The sequence below is a fragment of the Macrotis lagotis genome, chromosome 1, assembly GCF_037893015.1.
Source record: "Macrotis lagotis isolate mMagLag1 chromosome 1, bilby.v1.9.chrom.fasta, whole genome shotgun sequence".
NCBI classification, from domain to species: domain Eukaryota; kingdom Metazoa; phylum Chordata; class Mammalia; order Peramelemorphia; family Peramelidae; genus Macrotis; species Macrotis lagotis.
The window spans coordinates 25,607,067-25,630,302 of record NC_133658.1 but is presented as its reverse complement, the minus strand read 5'-3'; the positions used below and the strand labels follow the sequence as shown (position 1 = coordinate 25,630,302).

Below are 23,236 nucleotides of genomic sequence, written 5' to 3'. Positions count from 1 at the left end.
ACATATTAAAAAACCTATTTATAGCAGTTCTCTTCGGGGTGGTAAAAAACTAGAAAATACAGGAATGCAATTTCAGGGAATATTGAACAAATTATGGTATATGATTATAATGGAATACTACTGCTATGAGAAATGATAACCTCAATGATCACAGAAAAACATGGAAGACTTGAATGAAATAATAAAGTGTGAAATGAGCAGAACCAAGAGAACATTTATAAGCAGTATTGTTTTAAGAATAACTTTGAGCAACTAAGTCATTTTGAAAATTATAAATACCCAAATTAACTACAAAGAGCATATGGAGGAAGATACCTTCTGAATCCAGAGAAAGAACTGGTTCATAGAAGCATATATGGAATGATTTTATACACATACACATATGAATATAAATATAAATACATATGTATATATGTAGATGCACACATATTAGTAACTAATAATGACCATCTGTTAGGCAGGGGAGGTAAAAAAGAAAAAATTCATCATGAGTTTGTTATATGTTTAAGAGGAATAGCAAGTTGTTTATAATAGATTTGAAGACTCATGTGCAATTACCTTTTTTATGACACCATGTTATAGAAATGCTTTTTATAAATTCCACTAATTAAAAATAAAATAAATAAAAATTTAAAGGATAAAAGAATAATAAATAACCATGTGAAAGAATGAATAAATGAGTGAAAAATGCATCAATGAATGAATCATTCAATCAATATATAAAACATTCCAAGTCTTCATGACCCAGTGAACTATAGAACAACAATATTGTCCCTGGGATTTTCTTGACGAAGATACTTGAGGGGTTTTGCCTCTCCTGCGGATTTAGGCAAACAAGGTAAGTGACTTACCCAGAGTCACATAGCTAGGAAGTGTCTGAGGCTGAACGTGAGCTCAACTCTTCCTGATTCTGGGCCCAGTATTTTATTCGCTTTGGCTCCTTTTCCAGATCTCATTTCCTCTGCCATGCAGTGTTTGGTACAGGGAAGACATTCTTGGTTGTTATTATTATTGTGGCTGCTGTTCAGTCACTCCAGTGCTGTCTGACTTCCTGTGACCCATTTGGAGTTTTCTTGGCAAAGATACTGCACTGGTTGTCATTGTCTTCTCCAATTCATTTTCCAGAGGAGGAACTGAGGCAAACAGGATTACATGACTTCCTCGGGGTCACACAGACAGTAAAGTTTTGAGACTGGATTTGAACTCAAGTCTTTCTGATTCCAGGTTCAGCACTCCTCACTGTGCTATTTAGCTTCCCTAATTGAAAGAGTAAGAGAGAGCATTTATTATACACATTATTATTTATTAATCAAGAAGATTTATTCTGCCCTCAATGATTTGACATTCTAATATTTATAAAAAATTTTGCATAGTATCTGTCACATAACAGGTATTATAAAAAATGTTAGTTTGATGATGATGGTGGTGATGATGATGATGATAAAGATGATGTTTATTCCAGAGTAAGACACACATAAAAGTGTGCTAGAAGGGACATATCTGAAGGGACAGTATAGTGATGATGGAGAAGTTAGATAAAATTTTCCTTACTAAAACCTAAGTTCCAGAGTACAAGGCTGAAATGGGAAGAAGGTAGAGATGACTTATCTACCTAGCATGTAGCTCATAAAAACTATTGATTTTGGAGGGGAAAAAAAACAAAAAAGGGACAGCTAAACAATTTTTAAAAGCCATCACACAGGAAGAATGTTCAAACTATGTCTTAAAGATTAAATATATTCTAATCCTTCTTCTGGCACTCTTTGTAAACATTACTCTGTGTGACCTTGGACCTTATTTTCACTGAGTTTATGCTTCCTCATCTAAAAAGAACATAGAGGGAGGAGCCAAGATGGCATGAAGGTAGGAATTCCCAGAAACTTATTCCCCCTGCAACTTCAAATGCCATCAAATTATGACTCTAGCCAAAATTTAGAGGGGGGCAAAACCCACAGAAAGACTGAGCAATACAATTTCCCAGTCCAAGACAACTTAGAAGTTCCACAGGAAAGGTATATTTCACCAGGACCAGGGGTTGGAAAGAGCAACCACAGAGCAGCAGGACCAAGTGCCTATATCCCTGGGGGTTCTTGGACATGTGGCAGAGGGGGGTAGGTTCCAGACCTCCTGGCCCTGGGATTACCAAGAACAGATTGAAGGGGTGGTGAGGGAACTCTGCTGCACCAGAATGAGTGCAGAGGGAGTGCTGGCCTCAGAGCAGCCCTGTGGTGAGAACTTGCATCAGGAATAGGGGAAGCCCCCCTGCACCTCCACAGATGTGCAGCCCACAGATGGTAAGGGGTTCTGGCATACTACAGAGGTCCATTTGCTCTCCCTGGGGCAGGGCTCAACTATTTTCCCACACTCAGTTCCAGGTTGCAGTTTGGGTCCCATACACCATTGCCTAGCAGGGACTTTCCTCCACGGCAGAGGGGAGTGCCTGTGGTCATCCACATATCAAAGCACAGGCAAAAAAAGCAGTTAAAGCTTCTCATAAGACCTTGGAAGAATTAAAGTCCCAGTGGGGCGTCCCCAAACTCCCCCCCCCCCAAAGCCTTCGAAGTGCAGTAAATCAGTCATAGACTGGGGAAATGAGCAAACAAAAGAAAAAGAAGAATCTGACCATAGAAAATGACTTTGGTCCCATGGAAGATTCAGAAGACAACAAAATTGAAGCTTCTGTATCCAAAACCTCCAAGACAAATAGAAAATAGGCTCAGGCTATGGATGAGTTCAAAAACGCCTTTGAAAAGCAATTAAGGGAGGTAGAGGGAAAAGTGGGAGGAGAAATGAGAGCAATGCAGATAAATCATGAAAACCAAATCAGCAAGTTGGTGAAAAAAAATACAAAAAAATACTGAAGGAAATAATATGTTAAAAACCAGTTCGGGCCAAAGGGAAAAAAGCAACACAAAAGGCAAATGAGGAGAAGAATGCCTTAAAAACCAGAATTGGCCAATTGGAAAAGGAGATTCAAAAAGCTCTCTGAAGAAAATAATTTCTTCAAATGCAGAGTGGTACTAAAGGAAGTCGATGACTTTGAAAGAACTCAGGATGAAATAAAACTACCCCCCCCAAAATTAGAAGAAAATGTGAAATATCTCATAGGAAAAACAATTTAAAAATTATTGGGCTACCTGAAAGTCACAACCAGGAAAAGAGCCTAGACTTCATTTTTCAAAAAATAATACAGCAAAATTTCCCTGAGTTCCTAGAAGCAGAGGTTAAATAGAAATTGAGGGAATTCACCAGTCAGCTCCTGAAAGAGATCCCAAAAGAAAAACTTCCAGGAATATTATAGCCAAATTTCAAAACTCCCAGGTCAAAGATAAAATACTATAAACTGCCAGAAATGAACAATTCTACTACCATGGCTCTATAGTCAGGATTACACAGGATTTGGCAGCATCTACATTAAGAGCTTGTAGGGATTGGAATATGATATTCCAGAGGGCAAAAATCTTAATTTACAATTGAGAATCAACTACCAAGCAAAACTGAGCATCCTCTTCCAGGAGAAAAGATGGAATTTCAATGAAACAGGGAACTTTCAAACTTTCCTATTGAAACAACCAGAGCTGAACAGAAAGTTTGATCATCTAGTATAGGACTCAGGTGAATATAGAAGCGGTGGATGAGAAGGGCTAATTATGAGGAACTTGATGATATTGAGCTGTTTGTATTACTACATGAAAAGAAAATACTGATAACTCATATTAACTTTCTCATGTATAAGAGCATTTGGATATATATATATATATATATATATATATATATATATATATATATGGCACAGGAAGCAGTTGAATATAATGGTATAATGTAGTAAAAAGATGGAATCAATGGGTTATAAAGAAAAGTACTAGAAGGAAGAGAAGGAAGAGGAAGAAGGGACAAAAATATTTCACATAAGAGTCAAGAAAAAGCTTTCTCAGTGGAGTGGAATGGGAGAAGGTGGGGGGAAATGAGTGAGCCTTCATTCTCATCAGAAATGGCTCAGAGAGGCAATAACATACAAACTTAATAGGGTATAGAAATCTCTTATTCTAGAGAAACTTGAGAAGAAAGGGATGGGATAAGGGGGATTTGGGGGAGGGAGAGAAATTAGGTGATAGAAGAAAGGGAAGATTGTGGGAGATCTACATACACTACACCCACACTTTTGAACAATGACAAGATGAAAGGAGAGAAGGAAAAGAATAAATGGGGTTGGGAAAGAATAGAGTGGAGGGAAATATAGCTATTAATAGCAACTGTGGGGAAAATATTGAAGCAACTTCTTTGGTGGACTTATAATATATAATAAAGAAGGCAACTCATCTCAGAGACAGAGTCATTGGAATCTGAACACAGACTGAAGTACATTTTTTTCTCTCACTATTCTTGAGGTTTCTCATCTTCTTGGCAGGGGGGTTATGTTTATTCTGATAACAAGATTATTTAAATAATATAAAATAAATAAACAAAAAACTTTTAAAAAGTGATGAACATAATACATATTCTCATTATAATGCTGAGGACCAAATGTGATAATGTACTGTGCTATACAATAAGCATGGTATAGTGAATAGAGTCTGCTCAAGTGTCAGGAAGAACTGGTTCAAGTCTTGCCTCTAGAACAAACTGACTAATTCAGACTAAATTGTGGAACAATTATAATTCTGAAGTGGTAGAGGGAGCTCTGTAAAACAAGGAAATCTCAGGTCCAGACCCCCAAAATAGAAATCATAACGATTCTTCCATAGGTTCCTTCTTACTGAATCACCCAGGATGATACTTGTCTAGTTAATATTCTGTATTGTATATGACTAGATTCAGTGTTAGAAACAGGGACTTGAATTTTGAAGTGGATTTTTGCCAGCTATGTGACCTTCAGTTTCTGCCTCTGGGCTTTCATTTTCTCATTTTTCACTATTCTCTGAAGTTGTCTTAAGGAAAACGCTTTGTAAACTTTAAAGTATAGCATAAATAAGTTAGCATTAGTTATTCAAATATCTCTGTTCTATCACTATAATATTCTGTCAGCTAGTATTATCAGACTTTCTATTTTCTTATGAAAAACTCTTCATGAGGAATTGCCAATGACTGATCCCAGTTCAAAGTTTTATCCTTCCCACATGAATATCTATATATAATATTATATTTACATATTAGTGAGAAACTAATGTTTTAAGACAAAAATATATCTCATCAATTTTAGACATCAGTAGAGGGTGGTATGCATGTTATTTTGAAAGCAAAAAAAAAGGACTTCTCAGAAATGTTGAATTCATTTTTTGTACATAAGACAGCAGTTCTTAGCCTAGGGTCTATGACATTTTTGAATATATATATATATTATATATATATATATTTATATATATATATTATATATATATATTTGTGTGTGTGTATGATGATGACCATTTCAACATGATTGGTTTCCTTTGTAATCTTATCTATTTTACTTTATCCATTTTAAAACATGATTCCAGGAAAGGGATTCATAGGCTTCAAACAGGGTCCATGACACAACCTACAATATAAGGAATCACTTTAATGGTCCTTGTCTACAAACAACATTATCTCTAATCCACTATACTCATCCCATTCAATCAGAAGTTCCTTTAAACTGAGAACTAAATGCCTTATTCCTTTTGATTCTGTTCCTCCACTCAATGCATTCTACTCGGATACACCACACATGTACATTAAATGTTCTATAGAGGGACCTTTAAACTGGGAACAGGAGACTTGGATGGTAGGTCTAAGTCTGTCACTTACGGTACAACCTTGGACAAGTCACCTCCCCCTTTCTCGGTCTGTTTATCATTTTTAAAAGTAGAAAATAATGTTAACAACTGCTCATATCAAATGCCTTCCTCCTAAGATCTGTGGGCTGAGATGGAGATGTGCAAGGTCTTTAGTGAAAGTATTATTATTCTCATATATTACATGAAGAAATTGAAACTCTGCAGGCAGTGTTTTGCCAGCAAAGGTCCATCATGACCCAGCTACTAAATGAAAGATGAGACAAGAACCTAGATTTCACTTACAATATATCCAAGTTCTATGACCATGAAAAGACCTTAATTTCTCCAAACCTCAACTTCTTCATTTTGCAAAATGGGGTAAAGTATAATTGAAGAATTGAAGACTCCTAGCCCTTAGATGGCAAGAGAGGTGGGAGGTCATTGGGAGGGGAAGGAAACATATAGCAAATAAGTAACAACAGAGAACCAATGGAAAGGCTATTAGAAAAAGATGTTCTGTTTTCATGGTGAAAGTGAGGGATAACAGGTGCTTTCTTGCTATGATCCTTAAAGCAGGTACCAAGTTTTCCAGTTCTTCCAGCAGCAGAAAGTTCCCTTCAATGTGAATGGACTTCCCAGCAAATAGGATCAAGAGCCTCACAAAGATGGACAGGCAGAGATGGGTTGTGATGAGCATGATAGGAAGAAACTTTCAAATAGATGAAATCTCAGATCTCATTGAAGCAGACCTGTATCATCTAACTGCAGAGGGTTGTGAGATTTATAATTATTATCATCAATAACACCAGTATTATCAGAGGAAGCATGGTATTGCTGATTGCAAACTGGACTTGGTTTCAGGAGACATGGGCTCAAATCCTGCCTCATGTGCTTCCTAGCTATGTGACTCTTGGTATATCACAGCTCTTTGGGGCATCAGTTTCCTCATTTCTAAAATAAATGCACTAGACTTCATGACTTCTAAAGAACTAATGACCCCATGTTCATTATCACTAGAATGAGAACTGTAATTTCATTGATCTAATGAATCCCCACTGAGAAAACTCCATTAGGGCAAATCAATACCTTAGTCTTAATTAGACTTAAAAAGTTGGGTGGGTGGCAGAATTCTAGGACTCAACTAGGGTCACACATTCACTATGGGTCTGAGATAGGACTTGAACTATGGCTTTGTGGTATTTCTGCTCACTTTCTATTCATTAATCACACGGTCTCTCCTTGCTTGGTTGATTAATGAGTTGATTAATTCCAAGGTCAGTCCATTTCCTTCTAGCTATAAATTTCTTAGAGGCAGACTGGTTTATTTGGAAGTTGGGTCAGAAGGCAGTGGGTAATTTGAACTTAAATGGAAAACTCTTCCAAAATGACAGTTCAAACCCCAATTTAGGGAGAAGTTTCTGACAGCCTAACAGCCTCTGAGCATAAATGTGCAAAGTGGCTTTGGGGAAATATGAGGTACAAGAGGAAATGGGGATCATGTTTACCCATCATCTTTATTGGTGGTTAGAGGAAGAATAAAGTAGTTGCATAATGCATGCTCATATCCCATGGAGGGACCCATATCCAGGGTAGGGCTTTGCATAAACAGAGACTCTTTAATGAATACTCCAGTGGAGCTGGAGAAGAGAATTCCATTTACCCAGGGATTTTTCCTAAACTTGTCTGTGTGCTTACCACTATCTAAGCTTTAGAAGACAGAAAGCTTTTCTCCCAGAAGGCAGAGGATCTAAGCCTGGCAAACACTGCTGCAAAGAGAGAAGAGGAGTCACAGAGGGGAAGAAGTTTTCTGAAGGGCAACCTCCTTCTTTTGTCTAGATAAAAAATGAGGATTTTGCTTCCCGTAGAAGCAATGTATGCACATCTGCTTTAATGTCTCTGAGCAAAGAAACTCATTTCCATTGAGACAGAGAAGCCAGAGTGAAGGCAGTGAAAAACTCTGAACTTTGGCTCAAATCCTTCCTTGCCTTCTTTTGTTCTCCTGGTAAATTAGGAGGAAAAAAGTATCTTATTTGTGGAAAAGGAAGGAAATTGGTGTCAACAGATTACAGAATGGATGGAGGGAGTAAGGTAGAAGACTGGAAAGGAAGACTCGAGAGATAACCTATGATGGCCTTTATAAAACAACATTCTAGATGTCATTTATTTCTATTTTAGCCAAGCATTTAATACAGAATCTTATGCTAATCTTCTGGAAAGTGTGAAGTGATTTGGCCTAGATAGTAGTATGGTTAGATGGATTTAGAATTGGTTTAATGATTGAACCCAAAGAGTCAAGAGACAATGTGTCATATTTGAGGAAAAGGAAGAAAACGAGTCAGATTGCAGAATGCATGGAAGGGAATAAGGTAGAAAACTGTTAAGGAAGATGGGGAAGGTAAGCTAGGATGGCCTTTACAAATCAATTGAAGATTTTATATTTGTTCCTAGAGAAAACGGGGAGTCACTGGTGTTTATTGAATAAGAGGGTAACATGATCAGACCTGAGCTTTAGTAAGATCGCTTGTACAATTATCTGAGTGGAGGATGGATTAATATATGAAAACAAATGATCCAAGACCAGAAGCATAAGCTAGGCATGAAAAGATCTTGGTGCTTAAGTGCACAGAGTTGAACTACAAATAAGAAACGGTGAATCAGATCAGATCAGGCCTTAAACTGACCATTGCTTGGGACCCAAGAAGCAAAACATCCTCAAAAAGTTGGGATCCACTCTGTGTCAGATGTTATATTGTATTTAGTACTGGAAAGAATCTTAGTTATTATCCATTCTAATATTTTAATTTTACAGATGAAGAATAAAATTCAATAAGACAAAAGAATACAATGAAATCCCATAGAAAGTATAGCAGTCCCTGAAGAAAATATATGGATGGAAATGCTATGATTCACATTTATCAAATTCATGAAGTGATATAAGGTGCTATGAAACCATAACCAAATCTAACCCTGTCATGTCTGACTTTGGGCCTCAACGTCATCATCTGTAAAATATGCTGTATACCTCATATGAAGTTTGTGAGTAGATAAAATAATATATACATGTTCCTTTGTATAGAGTAATGTTTGTACAGTACTTTAAATTTTATAAGCCTTAAATCACCTTACAAAAGTTAGATATTGTAGAAGAGGAAGAGCAAGAGGAGAAGGAGGAAGAGGAGGAGAAAGGAGACACAAGAAGAGACAGGAAAAAAGGAATCTTATTGTCTCAATCCTTCTGCCTTCTGGAATTCACTGAGACCTGACTCTTGGGGTGTTTAACAATGAACCTGGGGTTAGAGAGGATGTGTCCCTCTAATACTTTTAGTTTAATATGAATTTATTTATACTTTCTTAAGCCTATAAAACAATAAATCAAGCTCCGATTTATAACAATTTATGATTTCCAAGATTTTATGATCACACTAAAAATTTTAATAATTCCAAGTGGATTAGAGTTGACTCCAGAATAGTCCTCTCTGGTTCCTTCCTAACGAATCCATTTTCCTTATCATTCTTTACAACTTTTCTATATTTTTTCTCATACTCACCGATTCATTTGGTCATGGAAGGGAAATCAGGATACTCTATTTTATCCTCATTGTCACTTGCAGTCACTCTATCTGTAACCTTCACCAAACAATCTCTCCTTCTTTAAAGCTCATTCTTCCCAAATATAGTATCCATTTCAAATCCTTCCTTCAGATTCCTCCCTTTTATTCCTTCTTTCTTTCCTTCCTTCCTTCCTTCCTTAACTAATTCAATTCCTATCACACAGTCTTTCTCTGTTTCCTAGTTCTTACTCTGATATTTGGGATTTCAAGATTCACATAGATTTTCCTTCAAATACCTTCTCTAGTTTCTCAATATAATCAGTTTTAATAACCAATACCTTCAATATAACTCGGCTACACAGAGACATAGTCATACTCTTGAACTTACAGGAGTTCTACGTCCATGGTAACACGTTAATTTATGGATTATAATAGTTTATTATTCCATCTCTCCCTTTTCCTGCTGATACATTACCTTATTTATGATCCTCATTATGACCTCCATTGTCTGAATCCCTAGGTTCTTTTCCATGTTATCACTCCTGGATCTACTACACTCTCTTCCTTTATCCATCTTGCCCCCCCTCACTGGACTGGTGGTACAGTGGCTAGAACACTGGTCCTGAAGTCAGGAGGACTTACATTCAAATCCAGCCTCAGATATTTAGCACTTACTAGCTGGGTAACCTTGAGCAAGTCATTTAATCCTGATTGGCTCAAATCCAGGACCATCTCCAATCATTCTGATGATCTCTGACTCTATTGAGGAATGTGAGTCTGATGATTTAACTCAGTAGTCCCTCACTCAAATCCAATTCAGGGTTTTCTTCAAGAACAGAGGACAAGACATCACCATCATCATCATCATCACATCACACTACCTCTACTATTAAATAATCCTGTCCTATTGCCAATCATATCTTCCCAAATTCAGACCTTCCATTTCATATAGTGTATTCCTTTCTCTCCCATTAGTATGCTACTTTATGATGATAATCGCTTAATGAAAATGATGATAATCACTGAAGGGGTCCACTATAAATGTGTCATGTAGTCAGAATTGGGTCTTGCCTGCAGCAAATAAAACAATCCTCCCTATTCGATTTGCTAAACAACTCTTCCCAGTGACAATTCTCAACTTTCTTATTCTTCCCAAGTCTTCCATGCCACTTCTTCCCCTTATTCTCATAGCTGGGCGTCTTTCCTCATATGTCACTGAAAAAATTAAAGTTATTATCTGAAAGTTTTCCCTCTTTCCCTCCTCTTCAATCATAGCTAAAACTAATACAGCATTTATTGTGTCAGTCACTGTGTTAACTGCTTTACAATTATGATCTCTTTGATCCTCAACAACTCTGGGAGGAAGATGTAATTCTCATTTTACAGTTGAGGAAACCACACTGCTAATAAGTGAAAGACACTGGATTTGAACTCAGATTCTCCTTATTCTAGGTGTGGCACTCTATCTACTGTGCACCTAACTTTAACTTCATATTACTCATTTCCCGTGATCAACTCTGGCACTAAAGTATCAGATGAAAAGTGGGTTTTTCTCTTTGCCAAGGTCAGTTCTTCTATATACATCCCCTCATTCCCATTAAGCCCATCTCATTGGGTCTTCATCAGCAACTTTTTACATCTATCATCTCCACTCTTTGGGGCTATTCAGTTTCTTCCTATCTTCTGTCTCCTTCCCTGTTGCCTACAAAGAGCCATAGGTCTCTCCCACCCTTCGTAAACATCCTCAGTCGATCCAACTACACCCATTGGTATCTTCTTGTATCTTTCCTCCCCTTCTCAGCTGCTGCTATTGCTGTTTGTACTTCATTCTTGAAGGAGACCATTGACATCGCCCTCATGATATCATTGATCCCTCCAGTTAAATTCTTTGAGAGAGCTGTCTCAACCTGATGGCTCAGTTTCCTCTCCTCTCTGTTCTAAATCCCCTGCAAGCTGACTACCTATATCAACTGCAACTGTTCCCTTCAAAGTCGCCAGTGACCTCTTCATTATCTAATGTAATGACTTCTCAAGGCCCATCCTTTCTGACCCTTCTGAGTGGATCGATCATTTTCTTCTTCATGTTATTTCCTCTCCAGGTCTTTGTGACATCGCTCCTTCTAGGTTTTCTCATAGCAATATGATTATTCTTCATGTCCTCGGTTGGTTTTTAATATGTTTATGCACTAAACAAGAGCATACTTGGTCCTTGTCCTTTTGAGGTATACTATCTCACATGGTGACCTTGTCAGTTCTCATTTTAATAATCATCTTTATGTAGATGCACTCTTGCTTTTTATAGTAAAATTAAACAACTGAACTAAGTCACTGATAGGCAGAGAGGTGACTCAGTGAATAAAAACTTGGGCCTAGACTTAGGAAAACCTGGGTTCAAATTTAGTCTGATGCAAACCAGATGTGTGATTCTGGACAAGTAAGTCATTCTCCTTTGCCTTAATTTCCTCATCTGCAAAATGAATTGATGAAGGAAATGACAAACCATTCCAACATCATTTCCAAGAAAACTACATGGACATTCTGATCCATGGGGTCATGGAGAAATCAGACAGAACTTTTACCTCTAGAACCTCTTGTCTTGATAAAAGGAAGCCCTTGTTATTCTCTATCCTTGTGGTAAAAAGAGTCAAATTTGTACTTAATTTATAGAAAATTATTTTAACAATTAGAGCGCTCCCACAATAGAAGGTAATGAGTTTCTCACCATGTAGATATTCAGGTAGACACTGAGGGATCATCTGTCAGAGATACTTTAGAGAGAATTCCCACTTTAGATATGGATTAGATTATATGACTTCTGATGTATTATACTCTGAGATTCTGTTATCTTCACATATCATGTGGCCAATACCTTCCTAGGCTAACTTTGAACTTTTCTGATCCCAGCTATGCACTTTTTAATCTGGCTATTTATGCTAGTACAGCTTCAGTACCTGGAAACATTGACTGTTTTCTAGCCTCACTTTCAAATATTCATTTCACAGTTTTTACCTGGCTATCTAACCTGGTTTTAGTCCTATGAGGGAGACCCTGGCCCTTCTCCAAGGCCAAGGTTAACACAAGCCCATTTCAAAGAAAAAAACACATCATGTGTAAACAATGGGACTGAAATTCCATTCATCTTTTATTTGTTGCCAGGTGAAATGGTAAGTTTCCAAAATACCCAGATCTCATTTCCCAGTCCCCATAAGCTATTAGAACACAGGAAATTGCTCCTGTCTAAAGAAAAGAACCTGTCAACCATTTAATTTGGAGATGGCTTTGGGGAAAGCTTTGGACCTATTATTTAGCTGGACAAATAATAAGCAATTTAGTTGCTGAAGGAAAACTAGTGGATTTGTGGTTAGGGGACCTGAATTCAAACTGTTGCTTTGATCTTTGATACCTATGTGACCTTGGGCAAGTCACTTGACTCTCAATTGACTCTCTAAAATGAGTCAGTTGTAATTGATAGCCTCTGAGTCCCCTTCCAGCTGCAAATATTATAGAAGGATGAGTTTGGAAAGAGACCAGCAGTGGGATAAATTAAATATGATGTGGGATCTGGGGGCCAGAAATACTATCTATGCTTTCTTTGGATTGGATTTTCTGAGGGTTTAAATTTGAACTTCTGAGAATCCTAATGAAAGGGGTGGATGTTTGGTCTCAAAGGAAGGGAAGGTTCTTGAGGACAAAGTTCCTACTTCATTTTGTCTTTTTGTCCTCAATGCCTATACTGTGATAAATATGTATTTATTATGAAATCTAAAAAGGGATACATCCTGCCAGCATCTCAGAAGATGCTCATGTCTCACCTTTGTAATGCTGTCATGTTTACAGTTCTCATCATAACTATATGAACCCTCTTGACCTTTAGCTTGAGACTTTGCACATATTTCATTTTTTTTTCTGGGATGAACTATGCTTTACTCTTGGGTCACCAAGAGTAATCTACAGGATAGGGTTGTTTTTTTTTCTATTGAGTTTTTAATTCTTGTCAATTCTGCCTCCACTTTCCTCACACCTATCACTACTCTCTCTACTCATATGGACCTTCCAGGACTTCATCACCTGTTTCTTAGAATATTGTAATAGCCTCCTAATTGTCACCATACCGTCACTGTTTCCCTTCTCTAGCCTATTTGATATATAATTCATAGTATGATAATCCTAAAACACAGATCTAACTATGATTATCCATAGTTCAGGAAGTTTCAGTGAGTCCCTATTGCCACCAGGATAAAGACAATGGACATTCAAAGTCTTTGACATTCAGTTCCTAGTATTCATGTCCAGTAATATTATGCATTTTCACACGCTCTATTCCTTAGACTACATTCTATTGCCCCTTTCTGTGGGCATCCCATTTTCCATTTTTGTGCCTTTATACAGATTATTCCCAGGCAATGCACTTCATTCCCTCCTCATCTCCAACACATAGAATACTAAATTTACAACATGGATCGACCCATGGGTCATTACAATGGGAAAACATTATTGATTGTCCTAGCCAGTGTTTTCTTTCCTCAAAATCTTAGTGAATCAGTCCATTAGCATTTATTCATCACCTACTTGGGTGCCAGGCACATTCTTATTACACATACTTAGAGCATCTATATAACTGTGGTACCCTCTTAGGCATTTGCCCTTTGGGGTACAAACATTTTCATTTTACTTGTATATTTCAAGTACCTAGCACTTTGCTTTTCTCTTAGTAGGCCCTTAATAAATGCTTTTTAGATTGGAATAGATTGGCTTGTACTGAATTGAGATTCTTGGACTTTTTTTATGGAGTTTAATAGCAAACAGCTTTACTCTATAACTACCCAGGGGCCAAGGAAGCAGCGGTGGAGGATTCAATAAAGGAATTTAAGTAAATCTTCAACCACTTTATTAAGTGGATCTCAATTTAGTTTGAATTGGAGTCTACTGAAATCTAGACTGGTCTGTAAATTTAGAGTGTTACAAAATTTCAGAGAGAAGAGGTATATTAAAAATCATCTGGTCCAATGCTTACCTGAACCATAATCCTATTGGCTCTTGGAACAGTGATGCCCTTTTAAAGGCAGTACCACTAATAAATGTGGATTTTGTGATTGACCAAAAAACCTTGCTTGGAAATAGAAATGCAAAAGGAGGAAAGAACAGTAGATAAGAAGATGGGAGGCCTGAGTTCAAGTCCAAAATTTCATGCTAACTTCTATTTTGACCTTGGATTAATCCTTGACTTTTACTGGGCCTCAATTTCATCCTCTAGAACAATAAACAAATATCAGAGTAGTTGAGCACAGAGCTCCAATTTGGCTGATACATGCTTACTTCTGTCATTGAACATGTCAGAGGAAGATGAATGGAAAGTTGAGATTGGGCTCTTCTATGATCTCTGAAGACATCAATATCAAAAGAGTAGAAGTTTCCAAACGATAGTTCAGAATCCAATAGAAGAAAAGGTGTTTGGAAGCATAAGCACATGAATCTAGATTGGAAATTAATAGGGAAAATATATATGTGGAAGGAGTTACCTTGAAGCCAGTTAATAAAGAAAAGGGAAAAAGAAACAATGGGGATCACAACCATAGAAAGTAAATGGTAAAGTAGGGGAAAATATTTGCATCACTGGCAAAAATATGCTATCCAAAATATATAAGAGATTGACAAAATTCTGCATCATCAAGAGAATTCCTTCTAAAGGTAAATATTTAAAAGATATGAATATTTTCCCAAAGAATATTGAAAATATCAACAACATTAAAGCATGCTCCCAATCACTGACACTAACAGGATAGAAATTAAATCTACTCTGTTTCCCCTTACAAATTGATATATTTGAAACAATAAAGGATCAATTTAATTATAGAGGATATATGGGAAGCCTGGTCCAACAATGCACTGTTGGTGGAGCTGTGAAGTGATTCAACTATTCCAGATTTCAACTTATAATTAACCAAGAAAAAATGATGTAAATACCCATACCCTTTGACCTAGAAATTCCACTATTTGACAGATATCACAAGGAAGTTAAAGACAAAAAAAATGTAGTTTTTGACAAAATATTCATAATAAAACTGTTTGCAAGCAAAGAATAAGAAACCACGGTGGTAACTATTTATTGGGAGATGGTTAAATTGACCATATTCAATAAATACATAACAGAATTGTGAAGTATATGACCAACCCAAAACACATGGGAAGAAATGTATTAACTGATACAAAGAAAAAAAATAGCAGAAATATTTGTGTAATATCTAAATGGTGTTAAAAGAACATTGAAAAGAAATTGAAAAAATATTGAAAAAAAAAATAATAAAGTTACTGGAGAAGAGAAAATGGAACATATCACTACTCCCTAGTGGCAAAAAGGTGGGGGTCTACTTGAAGCAAATATTGTATATACTTTCAGACAAGCTTTCTGTATCAGACACCTTTACTTAATTGTTTTTCTTTATAACAAAAAAGAATTTGGTCAGTATCGAGAGAAATCATTGATAAGAAAGCAAAAGACATCTATATAACATTCTAAAGCAATTGTGAAAATCTCAGTAAGCCTACATTTTCATCTCCACTGTGTCACTGTGCAAAGATTTACATATGTTTTGAGGACATACTTGATAGAAATGTGAAAAGAGAATATGTGGTCTTTCTTAGAGCATTTTCACAAAGTAATAGAGATATTTTCATGTGTCTTTATAACAGATAATTTATTGAAAGGTGCAGAGCATTATGGACTTGATCCCAATGGTCTTACTATGTTTAGTACTGTATGTTTGATTGGCAGAGTCAAATGCTATTTTAAAGCTTTCTTTCCACAAGGTAACTCTTTTTTTTGTAAAATTATTTAAGTCTTTGAAACATGCAGTGATGAAGACAGTGTATTTCTCATGGAACATTGGTAATTGATACCTCTTTGCCTGTAACATGGAATAGAAAATTTATCAGATGTACTTGAAAGGGACCCTTTTCCTACCTAGACAACAAATTATCCCCTTCCTTCACTGTTGAGTAAGGAATCCTATGCAAAAGACGTGGAGTAATCCAGATTCTGACATTGCCTGAGTTCCATGGCAGGAAAGCACCTTTCAACTTGATTCCCCATCTCCTTCCTTCTCTTGTTGGACATGAAGATCACCATAAGCAACACCAGGACCTTGGATATCCCCTCCGAACTTCCTCTCATCTCAATATTTCTCTGAAATCAAATCCGTATTTTTGTCCCATTGTTATCCTGGGTTTCCAAGATCAAGTACTTTTTTACGTATTAAGTTAAAATTCAAAGATATTAAAGATTTGTTTTGCTTTTATCAAAACTGGCTGGTTTTGTTCTTCTGAGCAAATCATTAAATCTCCCAGGAGGAATTGCAAAAACCTACAGCAAAAGCTTAACTCAAAATTACAAAGCCGAAAATAGCAAAGTGGGAAAACAAAAAGACTTTAGAAAGTAAGTAAAACTTGCAGTTGACTTTTTAAAAGATGAGAAAAAAAATCAATAAATACTTAGTGAATAAGATCAAATTAGAAGAAAATTAAATTGACAAAAATTAAAGTTGAATATGGTAACAAAGAAATAAAAATTATCTAAGCCAATAATGAAAAATTATGTGTTAAGCATAACTGAGAATTTAACAGAAATGGGTGATAGGGTACCAAATTACAAAGTACCTAAATTAATAAAAAGAAAATAAAAATCTTAAACAATCAAAAAATTTTGAGGGGGATTCTATTTGTTTATTTATTTTCATCCATTTGCGCATGCATATTTCCAAGTTACAAACTTTCCCTCCACCCTCCCTTCTCACCCTCCTCCCCTCAATTGGGAAAAGTCAGGTTAGTATTTTACTTACATATTTTGTTAAACATATTTACAAATTAGTAATTTTTGTCATGAGGAATTAGGATTAAAGGAAAGAGATACATGAAGTAATTTTTTAAAGTGTTTATCAGATTCAATAGGGGTATATTTTTCTGTTTTGTATTTTTTTGTTTTTCTTCCTCTGGTTGGGGATAATATAGTCCATAATCTGTCCAATAGAGTTGTCTTACCTCCCTGGACTGCTGAGAGGAATTGTTCTTCTCATTATGTTGATGTATAAATTGTTCTCTTGGCTCTACTCCCTTCACTCAGCATCAGATCCTGTAAGTCATTCCATGCTTCTCTAGAGTCTGATCATTTACTGTTTCTTATATAATAGTAATTTTCCATGGTATTCTTGTGCCATAACCTATGTAGCCATTCCCCAATTGATGGGCATCCTCCCAATTTCCAATTCTTTGCCACTATAAAAAGAGCTGCTGTGAATATTTTGGAACATGTAGCACTTTTCACAATTTTTACAATTTCTTCTGGATATAGACCTAGAATTGGAAGTGCTGAGTTGAAGGGTATGAACAGTTTTATTGCTCTTTGGGCATAGTTCTGTATTGCTCTCCAGAAAGGTTGGGTTCATTCACAACTCCACCAGAAATGCATCAATGTCCCAATGCTCCCACAATCTCTCCAACATTGATCATATTCCATTTTTCTCATCCGGGCTAATCTCATAGGTGTGAGATGATACCTCCATTGGTGTTATAATTTGCATTTCTCTAATCAATAGTGATTTAGAGCATTTTTTATATGCTCACATATAGTTTTAATTTCTTCATTTGAAAACTGTCTGTTCATATCCTTTGACCATTTATCAATAGGGGAATGTTTTGTGACCTTATAAATTAGATGCAATTCTCTATATATTTTAGAAATGAGACCATTATCAGAATTCCTGGTTGTGAAGATTGTCTCCCAGCTTTCCACTTTTCTTTTAATTTGGGCTGCATTGATTTTACTAGTGCAAAATCTTTTGAATTTAATATAGTCAAAATCATTCATTTTGCAGTTTATAATCTGCTCTAATTCTTGTTTGGTCATAAATTTATCCCTTTTCCATAGATCAGTTAGATAGAAGATATTTTGGTCTATTAATTTATCTATGCTGTTGCTCTTTAAAAGAGTCTAAATCTTGTAGCCATTTTGACCTTATTTTGGTATAGGATATGTGAGATGTGAATCTATGCCTAGTTTTTGCCATACTATTTTACTGTTTTCCCAACAATTTTTTGTCAAATAGTGAGTTCTTATCCCAGAGGCTGGTGTCTTTGGTTTGTCAAATACTACATTACTGTAGTCATTTACTATGTTTTCTTTTGAACCTATCCTAAGGTAATAACCATCACCGATTCATTACTCTATTTCCTTGGCAATACCAGGAAGTTTAGATGACTGCTGCTTTATAGTGTAGTTTTAGATCTGGTAGATCTAGGTCACCTTCCTTTACATTTTTTAAATCAGTTCCCTTGCTATTCTTGGCCTTTTGTTGCTCCAGATGAATTTTGTTACTATTTTTCCTAGCTTAGTAAAGTAGTTATTTGGTAGATTGATTGGTATGGAACTGAATAAGTAATTTAATTTGGACAGAATTGTCATTTTTATTATATTAGCTCGACCTAACCATGAATATTTGACCTTATTCCAATTATTTAGATCTGACTTTATTTGGGTAAGGAGAGCTTTATAATTCTGTTCATACAGTTTCTGTGTTTGTCTTGGGAAGTAGATTCCCAAGTATTTAATGCTGTCTATAGTTATTTTAAATGGAACTTCTCTTTCTATTTCTTGTTCTTGGACTTTGTTGTTCATATATAGAAATGCTGATGGTTTATAGGGGTTTATTTTGTATCCTGCTACTTTGCTGAATTTGTTAATTATTTAATGGAGTGTTTTTAGATGATTTTCTTGGATTCTCTAGATATACCATCATATCATCTGCAAAGAGTGAAAGTTTTGCTTCCTCATTGCCAATTCTAATTCCTTCAATTTTTTTCTTCTCTTATTGCTACTGCCAGCATTTCTGATACTATACTCAATAGTAATGGTGATAATGGACAACCTTGTTTCACCCCTGAATTTATTAGAAATGCTCTGAGTTTATTCCCATTAAATACAATATTTGTTGATGGTTTTAGATAGATACTATCTATTTTTTAAGGAAAACTCCAATTATTCCTAAACTTTCTAGTGTTTTTAACAGGAATTGATGTGTTTTATCAAAAACTTTTGCAGCATCTATTGAGATAATCATATGATTTTGTTGATTTTATTATTGTTATATTTAATTATGTTGAGTGTTTTCCTAATGTTGAACCATCCCTGCCTGCCTGGTATAAATCCAACCTGATTATCATGTATTATCCCTGTAATAACTTGGTGTAGTACCATTGCTAAAATTTTATTTAAGATTTTTGCATCAATATTCATTGGGGAGATTGATCTACAATTTTCTTTGTCTGTTTTTGTTCTTCCCAGTTTAGTTATCCGTACCATTTTGGTATCATAAAAGGAGTTTGGCAGAATTCCTCCTTTTCCTATTATTTTACAATAGATTATGTAGAATAGGAATTAATTGTTCCTTAAATGTTTGGTAGAATTCACTTGTAAATCCATCTGGACCTGAAGACTTTTTCTTAGGGGATTTATTGATGGCTTCTTCAATTTCTTTTTCTGAAATGGTGTTATTTAAGTAATGTAATTCCTCTTCTGTTAATTTGGGAAGTTTGTATATTTGGAAATTCATCCATTTCACTCAGGTGGTCTACTTTATTGACATATTGTTCAGAAAAGTAGCTCTGAATTGTCTCTGTAATTTCCTCCTCATTGGTGGTTAGTTCACCCTTTTCATTTTTGTTACTGGTAATTTGGTTATCTTCTTTTTTTAATCAGATTAACCAGAGGTTTTTCTATTTTATTGGCTTTTTCATAAAATGAGAACTTAGTTTTATTTATGAGATCAATGGGTTCCTTGCTTTCCATCTTTTTAATCTCTCCCTTGATTTTCAGAATTTCTAATTTGGTATTTAATTGAGAATGTTTAATTTGCTCTATTTCTAGCTTTTTTAGTTGCATACCCAATTTATTGATCTCGTCTTTCTCTATTTCATTCATATAGGCATTTAAAGATATAAAGTTTCCCCTCAAAATTGCCTTGGCTGCATCCCATCAATTTTAGTATGATGTCTCATTAGTATTATTTTCTTGGATATAATTATTGATTATTTCTATTAGTTGCTATTTGATCCACCCATTATTTAAGATAGTTACTTAATTTCCAATTAGTTCTTGGTTTATCTTTCCCTAACCCTTTATTACATGTAATTTTTATTGCATTATGATCTGAGAAATGTGTATTTATTATTTCTGCCTTTCTGCATTTGATTTTAAGGTTTTTGTGCCCTAGTACATGGTCAGTTTTGGTGAAGGTGCCATGTACTGCTGAGAAAAAGGAATATTTTTTCTATCCCAATGAAATCTTAGAAAACTTAGATATGATAGACCTCTGGAGAAAACTTAATGGCAATAGATTTGTTAGATTTATCTAGATCTGAGAGAGAGGGAGATTGAGGTCCCATAATATTAAAGTTTTGTTGTCTATTTCTCCTTATAATTCACTCAGCTTTTCCTCTGTTTCATATCCAGTGGTTCCTTTTAAGAAGATTTGGTTTCATTACTTATCTCATTTAACGAGATTGATTTTTGCTTTTACTTTGTCTAAGATTAGGGTCTCTACCCCAGATTTTTTTTTTTACTTCCACTGAGGCATAATGCATTTTGCTCCAACCATCTACCTTTACCCTGTATCTATCTCTCCACTTCAAATGTGTCTCTTGTAAACAACATACTGTAGGATTCTTGTTTTCAATCCATTCTGCTAATTGTTTCCATTTTATGGGAGAGTTCATCCCATTCATATTTTTTTAGGTTTTTGCGAGGCAAATGGGGTTAAGTGGCTTGCCCAAGGCCACACACCTAGGTAATTATTAAGTATTTGAGGCCAGATTTGAACTCAGGTACTCCTGACTCCAGGGCCAGTGCTCTATCCACTGCACTACCTAGCCGCACCCCCACATTTACAGTCAAGATTACTAATTTTGTATTTCCTCCATGCTATCTTTCTCATTTATATTTTTCTTTCCTTTTTTATTGTTTCTCCTCACCAAAATTTTACTAACTTTCCACTTTGATTTTTCCTTTTAAAAATTTAACTTTCAGTTTGTTTTCACTTAAAACTTCCTTTGCCTTTTATCAGTACCTTCTTCCCTTATCTTTCCCTGTTCCCAGTCCTCCCCTTCCCTGTAGATTAAGTTCAATTTTTAAAGCCAAATGGAAATGTATCTTATTTCCTCAATGGGCTAAATCTATTGAATAGAATTAATTCAGTAATCATATTCTCCCTTCTTTTTCATTTACCTTTTTTTATGTAACTCTTCAGCTGTGTATTTGGTGATTGAATTCTCTGTTCAGTTCTGGTCTTTGTGTTAGGAAATTCTGTAAGTCTTGTATTTCAGTGAACATACATATTTCCCCCTGACAATATATGCTGAATTTTACAGGGTAATACATTCTGCATTGTAATCCCAGGTCCTTAGTGCTCCAAAATATGTTATTCCAGTTCTTCTGATCCTTCAATGTTGGGGTAGATAGATCCTGTGTTGGTCTGATTGTTCCCTTTGTATTTGAATTGTTTTCTTTTTGCCGTTTGCAATATTTTATCTTTTATTTCAGGGTTCTGGAATTTGGCTATTACAGCCCTTGGAGTTTTTAATCCTTGGGTTCTCTTCCTGGAGGGGATCTGTGGATTCTTTCAATTGTTATATTGTTATCTTGTTCTAGTAGATTGGGGCAATTTTCCCTTATCATTTCTTGCATGATGTTGTCCAGGTTCTTTTGTTGGTCCAGGCTCTCTAGTAGTCCAAGGATTCATACACTTTCTCTCCTGGATCTGTTTTCCAGGTCCTTCATTTACCCTAGAAGGTATGTTACATTTTCTCCATTTTTTTCAGTCTTTTTATTTTGTTTGATGGAGTCTTGTCGTCTTGTAGATTCATTGCTTTCTCACTGTTCAGTTTTAATTTTTAGGATTTTATTTTCTTCAATTACCTTTGTGTTTCCTTTTTAAAAGTGTTGAATTCCCTGGTCATTTTTTTGCGATTTTCCTAAGTGACTTTATTTTTCCAATTTTTCTTCTTCTCTTGTTTGATTTTTAAATTCATTTTTAATCTCTTTGGTGAACTTTTGTATTTGAGTCCAATTTATAGACCAATTTGATACTTCTCCTGTGAGTGATTTTTCTACTGCTTTCTTCTTCAGATATGGCATCACTGTCATCTTTAGATATCTGTGAAGTAGTTTCCAATAGTGAGCATTCTTTTAGCTTTTTTGTTCATCTTTGTTGCTGAAGTTCTGCTACTGGGGTATATGGAGTATAGATCCAAGGTTTTATTTTGCTGGGGCTGGCATCTGATCCCTGGCTTGCTGTTGGCCAAGATGTTGCCTATGCAGTCCAGGCCTTGCCTTTGCAGAGGTTCCCTCCCCACCTTTATGTACAGCTCTGACTTAACAGAAGATTGTTCATGACCCAATACTGTCTTTTACCCTAGTGTTTTAAAGGTTCAGACTTTGTTTGGGGTTGGAATTCTCCCTGATGGTTTGCTATCCAGGTGCTGGGACCTCTGTTATTAATAAGCTGTCGGGACCTGGATTGCACTGTGGCTAAAACCTTCCTGTTGGTTTTCTTCACTCTCTTGCCTTCTGGACTTTTCTTCCCTTTCCCCCAAATTAAGATCCTCCCTGAAGTTTACAGTTGAAAACTTCTTTGAAATTTCTCATATTCTTTGTGGGTTCTGTAGTATGAGTGTCAGAGTAGAGGCTTCTTTTACCTTTGGTAGGGAAAGGCTCAGGGAGCTTTATTTAAATTTAAATTTTAAAATTTTAAAAATGAATTTCAATAAGCCCATCATTTGCTGAAAAAAACAAAAATGGATGGAAGAAATAAACACCTTAAAAATATTAAGTTCCACATAGATTTAGTACCTGAATATAAAGTGGTGATATTTTTAAAAGGTCAAAAAAAGAATTAGATCATCACTTTT

General features: G+C 35.7%; 1 long non-coding RNA gene across 4 annotated transcripts in view; it reads right to left on the bottom strand.

Annotated features, from left to right (window-relative positions):
• The window catches only part of LOC141495053 (uncharacterized), a 255,356-nt gene that overhangs the window by 73,687 nt on the left and 158,433 nt on the right, over positions 1-23,236 (bottom strand). For all 4 annotated transcript variants that reach the window (XR_012470654.1, XR_012470651.1, XR_012470653.1 and 1 more), the window contains one exon: positions 852-1,257. This is a non-coding gene — a long non-coding RNA (uncharacterized LOC141495053). The remainder of the gene's footprint in view (positions 1-851; positions 1,258-23,236) is intronic.